This window comes from Chenopodium album, chromosome 13 (assembly GCF_948465745.1).
Source record: "Chenopodium album chromosome 13, dcCheAlbu1.1, whole genome shotgun sequence".
In the NCBI taxonomy this organism is placed as follows: Eukaryota; Viridiplantae; Streptophyta; class Magnoliopsida; order Caryophyllales; family Amaranthaceae; genus Chenopodium; species Chenopodium album.
In genome coordinates this window covers 23,807,617-23,818,484 of record NC_137846.1, presented here as the reverse complement: position 1 = coordinate 23,818,484, position 10,868 = coordinate 23,807,617, and the positions used below count along the sequence as shown (strand labels likewise).

The 10,868-nt window shown below is 31.3% G+C and overlaps 1 pseudogene; it reads left to right on the top strand.

Annotated features, from left to right (window-relative positions):
• Nucleotides 1–2,809: 2,809 nt before the first annotated feature.
• Nucleotides 2,810–7,036, top strand: LOC145575399 (BAG family molecular chaperone regulator 1-like; annotated as a pseudogene).
• Nucleotides 7,037–10,868: the final 3,832 nt, after the last annotated feature.

Genomic DNA, 10,868 nt, shown 5'->3' with positions numbered 1-10,868 from the left:
ACACTCGGGTTTGGGTCGGACCTTGCTAACCCCAAGGTAGTAGACCTTAAAGTTGTGTTCGCCCATTTGTGGGTGGATACCGTTGGAGGCGCGACGCTTGACGTGCTAGTAGCTTTCAAGTAAGAGCCCCGGGTTTTGGGCGAAGCTCGCTTCAAGGGTAAGATTCGTTATCTTTTCTTTGTGAATATTTATTTATGCTTTGTGATTTTAATTATTGCGAGTGGTTCCTTGGGAGGGGTTGTTTCCGCGGTGAGTCGGACTCACCAAACCCCAACAGTTTCAGGGCTGCTGTAGCAAATGCGGAGGTTTGTTTCTGTGGATTATACATGACAATAAATATATTTAAAAGAGTTCTTAATGGTTAAGGCCTCAGCAAACCAGCATTTAAAAATTGGGTGGTAAGTGATCCCATCCATCTCTAATTTTGTTCTAATATTCAACTAATTGATGTAATTAATTGGTGTAGCAGCTTATTTTGTCAAATCATGGCTAATCTCGAAATAATGAGCTACATTGCTGTTTCCTTTTCTAAATATCTCGAAATAATTTCTTCCATCTCTCTCACAAAGTTGGTACTGTATTTTTGGGTTAATGTGTTTTCCCCCTTATTAAATTTGATTCATTCTTTGCTATATAACATTGATATTCAGCTAACATGCTTACTTATATTTCCAAATAGCTTTATTTTTTTGCTAGAGTGAACTATTGTGTACCAATTTCACAGTAGAGAGTTAATCACTCTTATACCTCTTTTGTTTTCTAATTTTTTGCTGGATTATTTGTGGGTCTTGTGTGTATGGTCATGCCCACAACTAACAGGTTTGTGTCTTTTTCTACTTATGAATGCCACTTTGAGGATTACATCAACTTAAATTTGTTTACATATTCATAATTATTAATGTTAATGGTCACTAATCATGATCACTTCCAAAGGCCTGGACTCCTGTTCTGTGACACCTCTATTTGAACTTTGAATCATTTCATCTTTCTTGATTAGGTCCATTCGCCTTTTAAGCATTAATCTCTATTATTTGGTGCCTGTTTGGATCTTTGATTCAACCCCACCAAATTTAAGGTATTAGTCTTATAAGTTTTCAAGATATTGACTTTATTTGATTCTTAATTTCACTTATTTTACTTTATTTGGGTGTTTTAGATGTTAAAAAAAAATAATTTTTGATTTATTTTGCTCAGTGTTGATTTAATTACTGTCAAAATGTGAACCACCTCCATCCCTTCTCTCTTTTATTTTTCTTCTTCAAATTCTATGAATTTTGACAATACTTCCAATTTTCTTGTCAAAATTCCCCGATTTCATGTTCTAAAACCCTTTTTTTTTTCTTTTTTTTCTTTTTTGAATAGCATTTTTTGAAACCCTTTAGTTTCCCTTAAATTTTGTAATTTGGGTGTATCTTCAATGCCCCACTGATTAGTATGATGGCTAGGTTGCTTGAATTGATCCAATTTGGTTTAGTTAAGTAGATTTATTAAGTTTGGTTTGGTTTGGTTTGGTTTTTGAGGTAGCCATTTTTTAAATTTTTTTGGATTGAATTTAAGTTTAAAATTGATCAAAATTTTCAATGCTTGATAAATTTTGATTTGGGTGTGATGATTTGTTGATAATTTTTCATGCTTTTTAGGGTGTTGGAAGTGTGAGAAGCTAATCTGTTGACTGAATTGAGAAGTAAGAAGCTGATGAAGTATGTGTGTAAAGTGAGCAATTTCTCAACTTTATAGAAAATATTCTGTTTGTTTGTAATTTGGATTTTACTAGAAAATGGTGGTTAGATATATTGCTTACTTTGTTTGATCTATGTAATTTTTACTTAGGTTTTGTGATATTGTTGCTTTAATCGATTAAGTGATAGTTGAAAAGCTATTTAACGGGACAAAGATAGAAAGGAAAAAAAAAAAAGAAAGAAAGAAAGAAAGAAGGATTTTACCATGCATCAGTAAATTATTTTATAGATTGTAGCCAATAAATATACCAACCAGTTTAATGTTAAATGATGAAGGTTTGGGTAGTTTGAGCATAATATGGAATGAGACACTACTGTTCAGCAGCTATTAGGAAGAATAAAGACAATATACCATCCATTTTGTTTCTCTTTTTTGCTCATTTAATCTTTACTTGATTTTATTAATACTTAATCCTTTAACTTCAAAAAAGTTTAAGTAGATTCTGAAAACAATTGTGCTTTTAATTAATCACGAGCCATCACAGTGAATGTGGATCATTTGATGCTGCCATCACCATAGGGAACATTAATATCCATCTTTAGTTTATTTTGATGTTGATATGAGGTTCATTTGGTTGGGGACTTCCAAATCATAATATCTTGTATATAGTGTCTTCCACTTTAATAAGATTAAGTGATCAATTGTTTCCAAAATGCTTTCAATACTATGTGCAATCTAGCTTGATGTCCTCTACATCCTTTGGTAAATTGTTTTTTATGAGTTTGTGATTTGCCTCTGTTTCTTGTAATTTTGCAGGTTGTAAATATATTTTTGTTTAAAAATTTGTTATGGTGGATTGAATTGATTTTTTGATGATTCCCTCTTCAGGTCCAACTGCAGTCAGTGTTGGTATTACTGGACTTTTGGGAAGCAAAGGGTTTCCTTAAATTTGCTTTGGGTTTTATATTTTAATGTTTATTTTTCTATCAATTATGTGCATTTTTGTATTAGCCATTTTTGGACATTTAGCTAAGTCTAAATTATAGAATAAACTTGATCGTATTCTACATTCAAAAAATAAACCTAAAATTGGGGCAAACAAACAATCCAAATCAAATAAGGCTTGTCTATGGTAGTATTAGTTTATATCTATGGAAATCAAGAGGATGTGAAAGAAAGAGCTAGCACATGGTAATAACAATTTATATTTATGAAAATCAAGAGGATTTGAATTGCGACTGCTCTATAACTGTCAAAGATTTTCTTTGAGTTTTGATCTAATGAAAAGTTGCTATTAGTGGGTAGATACTGGGAAAACACTAACTAGCTTTTATCATTTTCCATGATTACCTTTTGTTGCCATTATTCATTACTTTCTGAAGCTTTATTAAATTAATTTATAATCTGTTTTCTATGAAGATAATGATTATGTGCTTGCTTGTAAAATCAATTGGGGACGGTGGGTAATAAACGATTCGACAATTACAAGCTGGAGAAGATGAAGAGGAAAGGTTTCAAGTAGACTTGAAGAAAGCTGTACACAATTCTTTTCATTTACCATTTGTTAACTTGCTTTGATGCTATTTTTAAATTGATTTGTTTAAATTTTTATGTTGGCTTTGTTTTATTTGCTCATAGTAATAATGAATTAAAGTGCGATGAATGCAGTGATGGAGGTGGCATTGATGAGAAGAAGAGATGTGTTGAGAAGGATGGCAATCCAGCTAAAAGCTATGCTGATTTTTTGGTTATGATTTTATGACATCTGACAATTGCAAAAGTAGCAAGATTTTTCCTTTGCATGGCTAGCTCTTTGCCTAATTTCTTTTTTTTTTTTTTTTCGGTTGCATATTTTCTCCAATTATTCAATTATTGAATCTGCATCTTTTAATCAATTTTATGTAACATATATCGACTTATTATTTGTCAAATTAGATTATGATGATACTAAGATTATTGCCCCTGGTGATGCTGATTCTGTTTCATGCTTTAGAAGTCAAAAATATGAGTTTTTGCTATTATATGTATATGGATGAACTCTAGAGCTTGGACTTGGATTGATTTTTGAATGTCTGGTTTATTAGTGCTAGCAATTTCCTAGATCGTAGTGTTAAGCTATTAATCAATAATTGAGTAGAGTCAAGTGATTGAATGCCCTGGTTTCCATCAGCTTAGGTACGTCCTGGGTTCAAGGCTCCTGTCCCCCACTCTCTGGACATATTCCTCACCTTCTATAGGCCACCTTGATATAGGGATTCAGGGAGAGGGTGATTGTGTACCTAATCTGGAAAAACAATATCAAATACTGCATAGTTTGTTCACTTGTGCTGATTTTACTTCATGTGATTGATTTGTCCCAGAAAAATACTATGTTTGTACTCAGTAGCTTCATTAGAATTTTAACTTTCGATATAACAATTGTTAGGTTTTATATATACTCAAGCTTTGTTATGACATACATTGCAATTTCTTCTAGATATTAAATATTTGCAAAACCAATTAGGTAACTAATAAGGATAGAAATATTTCCCTTGGTGACAATTAGTACAAATTCTTTTTATTGATTGTCGGGCAGCAGAATTGTAGAGTGGTTTGTATCTTGAAGAGGTGATACTAACAAATACAGCTTATTGGTACATGGTGTCTCGATTAACTGATTATCAGGTAATGACTACAATGTATGGTATGTTTGTGTTTTTTTTTTATTTATTTTTTTATTTTTTTTTTATTTTTATACCTGGATGCAATTTTTGATGAAATGTATGGTATGCTACATTTTATAGGTCAGGAAACATTGCTTGCTGCAGATATGTCCAGAGGAAAACATCCATGGAATAAGCAATAGATAGATAGTTCTATTCTAAATTAGATTTGTAAGATGTTTTCTATTTATTTGCTAGATTATCTAGAATAAAAAAAAATATATTGTTAATTAGAGCTGGAACAAATGCAAAAATCAGCCGAGTTTCTGAGGTCTGTAGGATGCTTGACAATAATGTTCTGTTAAGTGTTTCGTGTATTTTATTACAATATATTTTATTTATTTTTTGGAATTTTGATGATTATAAATTGCTGAAATTGTATTTATTGTTATGAAATACTTCTTTTTAATTATTACACCACTTGTATTATAAGGAATTTTTACAAATATTACACCATATTCAATTTAACAGTTAACATTTATCACCAAGTTATTTATAGGATAGTAATTTTAGGGTTCTTCTAAGGTGGAATATTATACCAATGGATTTCATAATCTCGAGTTTGTCATTAATATAATATTTGTTTCACAACAAAGATACGTCTTTCATCTATCTGTAGAGTAAATGGAACCATGGAAGGAGAGTGATAGAATGAGTAAGCAAAGAGGTGTGGGCTAAGTGGGAAAAGACATCTAGAAAGAGGGATAAGGGGCAAAGGAGGAGATGATGGAAGTACAAAGTTGAGAAGACAAATTGGTACAAAACTATGTAGGAGAATGACATTAAATGTTGAAAAAATGCATAATTACAAAATGAAGATTGCTAAAGAAAAGTCGGGTGAGATAGAAGGGCCGGGGGGTAGTGGGGCTAAGGGAAAGGGAGAAAGTACAACCTAATAATTTTTACAGCCTTTTAGAGGATGAAATAAAGACGCAAAAAAAATTAGGAAAGAAAAAAATTAGGAAAGAAAGAGAGTGACAGAAAGAGTTTAGGCCAATAAAGGAAGGAATGAATGAAAGAAGAGCAAGTCGACCAATAACTTTCAAATCCATAGAATACAATTAAGACAAGGTAGGGGGAAAAGAAAAGGAAAAAGAGAGAGGGACAATTTAGGGCAATAGAGAAATGAAAATGTGGGACTTGTTCTCCTATCACTTGCTTCTTACCGCCTTTTTCAAATGATCCTTTGTTTCCACTCATTTCCATTTTACTGTACTGTTCGAAACTAATAAGACACTTTGTAGAAGACGAGTGAGTAGTTGTACTCTACTTAATACTTTTAGAGATACATGTTTATTAACTAATGAGATTAAAATTGAACAAACTCTACTACTCAGAACCCTAGATTCTCTTTCCTAAAACAATACAATAACAACTTATTTATGTTAATTAAAACAACCTTGAAGATAATGATTAAGTGAATATAACTTATTATAATTATCATAAACTTATAAATTAAATTGTAATAAACATGTATCAAAAGCGTTTTTATTTATTGTTTAATTCATATACAATTGAACCGATTAATCCCCTAAATTAGGGTTGAGCAAAACTATTTAAAAAATCCAATTATCCGATCCGCATCCGATCCAAAAATTATGGATATTCAATTCGATAAAATCGGACGTCAGATATTCAAAATAACCACACACGATTAACATTAACAATATAACAAGCTATTTTAACAATACATTAAAGTAAGCTCTCCTAATCAGCATGTTAATAACACCCCAAACTACGAAACACAACCACAGTCACAAAGCTTACATATCTTAACGTGGTGGGGGGGGGGGGTTGTGATTACAAGAGAATTTAAGAAAATGTTAGCTGAAGGAACAAGATTACAGCCACAAGATCAGAAACTAATTTTCAAAGACAAGGAAAGAGAATCAAGATCATTCCTTGATGTTTCAGGAGTTAAAGATGGATCAAAGATTGTTCATGTACAACATATCATTAGCCACGAGAAAAGGTTTCTTGAATCCCGTCGAAATTCGAATATGGAAAGGGCTATGAAATCTGTAGTAGAAGATGCCATTGAAGTTGATCAGCTATTATTTTTCTCCTTTTTTCTATGATTTTTTATTTTAAAAAATAAATATTTTAGTGGTGATTAATTTATGTTGTTTACTTAATCATCTATTAATTTTATGTAGGTAACAACAAAGGAATCAGTAATTTGAAAAGGTTGGAAAGTTGCTGAGAAAAAGAATTGTTGATGTCTCAAATGATGAAATTGGATGGTATTGTAGCTGATAAAGAAGTAAAGTTGAAAAGGAAAACGCAAGTGCTATTTTTTAAAAAAAAAATTATTTTTTTGTAAAAATGAATTAGAAGTCTTCAATTATATAATTATTATTAGTAATTATGTTAATAAAGTACAGAGTAATAAATTTTGACGGTATTTTTTTTTTTTTTGACAAAGACGATTTATTTTGTATATGAAGGTTGTTAGGATTTAAAAATATATCAAAGATATATCGATTGAAGGCTCAAAATGCAATGGCAACGACTAGATATGATGGTACTCAAGTTGGGTTGATTGTATCACAATTCACAACAGCAACAAAGGCTCTTAAATAATGCATCAACAAAGGGAGTAGAGGAATTTCTCCAATGGATTCATCTTGACATCAAAGTGGGAGAAATATTGAAGATATATGGGATATAATAAATTTTAATAGTTTGTACACGTTATAGTAATGGGTTATAGTACATGTTAAGTTTATTGATCGTGAAAAGTGAAATGTTATGCTTATTAGAAAAACTCCAATGTAATGTACATATCAAATAAAATGAACCAAGGGATATAGTGACCAACAAGAAAGAGAACGACAGAGTTTTGGGAAATAAAGGAAGGAGGGAGAATATGCATTAAAGTAAGGACATGACAATACTTGCTTGAAATTTTCTAAATTGCTCAAAATAAAAAAAAAATAAAATTAAAAAATTAAAAAAAAAAAGTGAAGAAAAACAGAACTAAATGGAAGGAGAAATAGAGTAAGCAAGAAGGGGGGGGATTGGTTGCGACAAGTAGTTTTTAACAAGATGTTTTCAATAATCAATAGTTGTTGGTTTTTTGATAATAGTTATGAAAAACTCAACTAATTAACAACACTTTCAGAATGAAAATTTCAATAAATTTGTAGATCGTGCATAGTAATAGATAACTTTAGAGAGAAATAGAGGTGGTGGAAGGAGAGCAAGGGGAGTGGGAGAGAGAGAGAATAGAGGAGAGAGGGTGAAAAAGAGGGGGGATGGGTGAGAGATTAGATGCACTGAGAGAGAGAAAGAGAGGGGGACGGGTGAGAGAGAAAAAGAGAGATAGGGGTGTTGGGAAAAAGAAAGGCCATTAGGAAAAGTAGGCTAAGAGAGGATAGAGCATCCTAGGAGAGGAGAGAGAGGTAGAGGGCAGGCTAAGAGAGAAGAGAGCATGCTAGGAGAGGAAAATGGTCGAGAAAGAGAATAAAAGTGAGAGGAAAAAGGGTCGGGAGAAGAGAGAGAGAACGAGGGGTAGGAAGAGAAAGAAAGAGAGAAAGACAAGGGTCGAAAGAGAAAGAGAGAGAAAGAGATAGTAGAGTGATAAAGAGAGAGAGAAAAGCCAGGAAAGATAGAACGACCGGGGGTGAGAGAGCGAGGGGGAGAGGCAGCAAAAGCAACCTACAGTTAATTACTATTATATGTCCATATGTCTAACTGAGCAACTTTGTTTAAGTCAAAATTAACTAGACTTTCTAATTATATTTTCAAGATTATTTATGTTTATATTTTTTTGGGTTAAAATAAGAGTAGTTTTCGAGTTAATAACACCCACAATTCATTCTATAGTTAATAAGGTCCACATTTTTTTTTTGAGATAACAAAAGCAATTTTTATATATAAAAATATTCATGCTTACATGATTTAATACATTGCATGTAATATCTCCTACTTAGTACACTTTTTCAAAAATATATATTCTCTTATTTACACTAAATTTTATTATTTGACCACTTGTACTTATAATCCAATAGCCAATAGTCCATTGACCTAACATATTTATAATCTTTATATAGGTTTTTTTATAAGGAAATGACCAACAATACAATAAACACAATCCATGTTCAACCAACATGGACTACAACTAATATTAATAAAGGGGATCCTAAATAATATCATTCAGATACATTTAACTTTAAATCTATATACACTAAGCATACTTGACCACCGCATTTAAGACAGTGTAAATAATTTAAGTCGAAGTCCAAATAAAATAAGTTGGATCATATCATTCAAATATAAGAAGTGTAAAGCCATTCACTCCAACTGTCTTATTTTAAAATCGTAGATAAAATAATTTATGAATAAATAACATGTAAATAAACTTAAATACATATATATACATATAATATTTTACATTAGTTTTATGCATTTCATATCAATTATAAACTTAAAGTACTATAGTGATCTATAGAAAAACAACATAATACACGTATTCACTTGGAAATTTTCTATAGGTCACTTAAGACGGAGCCCAAATAAATAAGTTGAATCGATTAAATATAAGAAGTGTAAAGTTGTTCACTCCAACCGTCTTACCTAAAAATCGTAAAATAGTTTATTAGTAAATAACAAGTAAATAAACTTAAATACATATACATATAATATTTCACATTAATTTTATGCATTTCATATCGATTATAAACTTTAAATACTATAGTTTTCAATAGAAAACAACATTATACACATAATCACTAGAAAATTTTCTATTTTAAAGAGCCTCACAGACAAAAATACAATTCTTTCATATCTTTTACGTTTAATAATCCATTTTACATAACCTTAACCTTTAATATTGCATTTTCTTATTACTACTCCTTATTATCACAATCATTTTAAAACAAAGCTATTAAAAAATTATTTAGGTAATAAGAAATTGTATTGTGCTTTAAAATAATGGCGTTCTAGATAACCTCACTTTTATTAATTGTTTACTCATAGATATATCTCCATAGAAACTTTTTCACTACTTATTACTACTTACAAATTCATGTATTCTTACTATTACAAAACCCGAACACAACCACGAATATCATAAAAACCAAACACAACCACGAATTGTACTTATCTAGCCGTCGGGAGGCACGCGCATCACACGTGCTCCAACGACTAGTTATATTAAGCATGATAAAAAGAATAATAATAACTAACAAGGAAGAAATAATAACAATAAAAACTAAGAAGTTGTCGTTCATATAAAACAAAATCTAAACTATAAAAACTAAACTAAAAGAAAACAAAACAATAAAGCTAAAAGTACCTAACTAAGATTAAACTAAAAGGAAGGAAAACACAATCCTAATAAAAGTCAACTAAGAAAATCCTAGCCTAACTAAAATTAGTGATAAAGTTGTCAATAGCAAATCTAATCAAAGTCCCATTATTAGCCCAACAATTACGCGCACTCTTTCGGCCTAGAATGATGTTCGAGTGATTGGGCCCGGCAAACATCACCCCCAGCAGGACTCGTGGCTTAGGCTGCTCTTTTGGGATTGGAAGCTTGGACCCAATTTCTTTCCTTGAATTGGTTGGTTCGTAATAATAACTTGTAAAATCTTGGACCTCTTTACATATCGAGCCCTTAATCACTGAACTAAATTTCTTTAACTCGGCCTTGGGCTTAAAATATTCGATCATAAAATACGATCCTATTCTAATATCTTTATAGTGGCTCAATAAGCTCGAGAATTATCATAAATCTGCAAATTCCTACAAAATAATACCAACTCTACAAAACACTAGAAAACGTAAATTAGTAATAATAATAGCCCTGCAGAGCTCAAATAAGCATAAATATAACCGTGGGACGGGGAATAAAAATACATATAAAATAGACTCATCAGTTATCTTCACAAGTATCGGATATTGCTTGAGTGTTCCACTTTGATAGTGACCTCAAACCATTAAAGTAAAGCTAACTTATTGACTTACAAGCTTACAATGAAGCAAGTGGTGCTACATTAGTTGTAAAGTCATATGCTTTGTTTAAAGACCTTTTAAGCTAAAGCTGGAACAAATAAATGATTATTATGTTCCATAATCAGCAAACAATCCGTTTACACACGTTACGCACGGAAAGACTCACATTCAAAGTAAAGAGCAACAATTGCAAATTCATTTGAATGGCATGGTTTTCTAAGCCATAAGTCAAGAATGCTTGATTATAAACAAACATTTCCCTAACACGAAAATTCATAAAGTTCAATTCATGGGCATGATTTGTGTTTCGAACATCTTTAGCAATGTCACATTAACAAGAACGTACTCAAGGCTCTATTAGATAGGCTCTTGATAGTTGATCAATTCAGAATTGTTCTAAGACAAGCAAGTCTTACTTGTTGAAACCGACAAAGTAAAGAGCTATTGTTCTTGGTATAGACATTTAACTCCGAAAGCTAAAGAGGATTCAATTACTTCAACGTTTCACAAGAATTTGAAAGAATATGG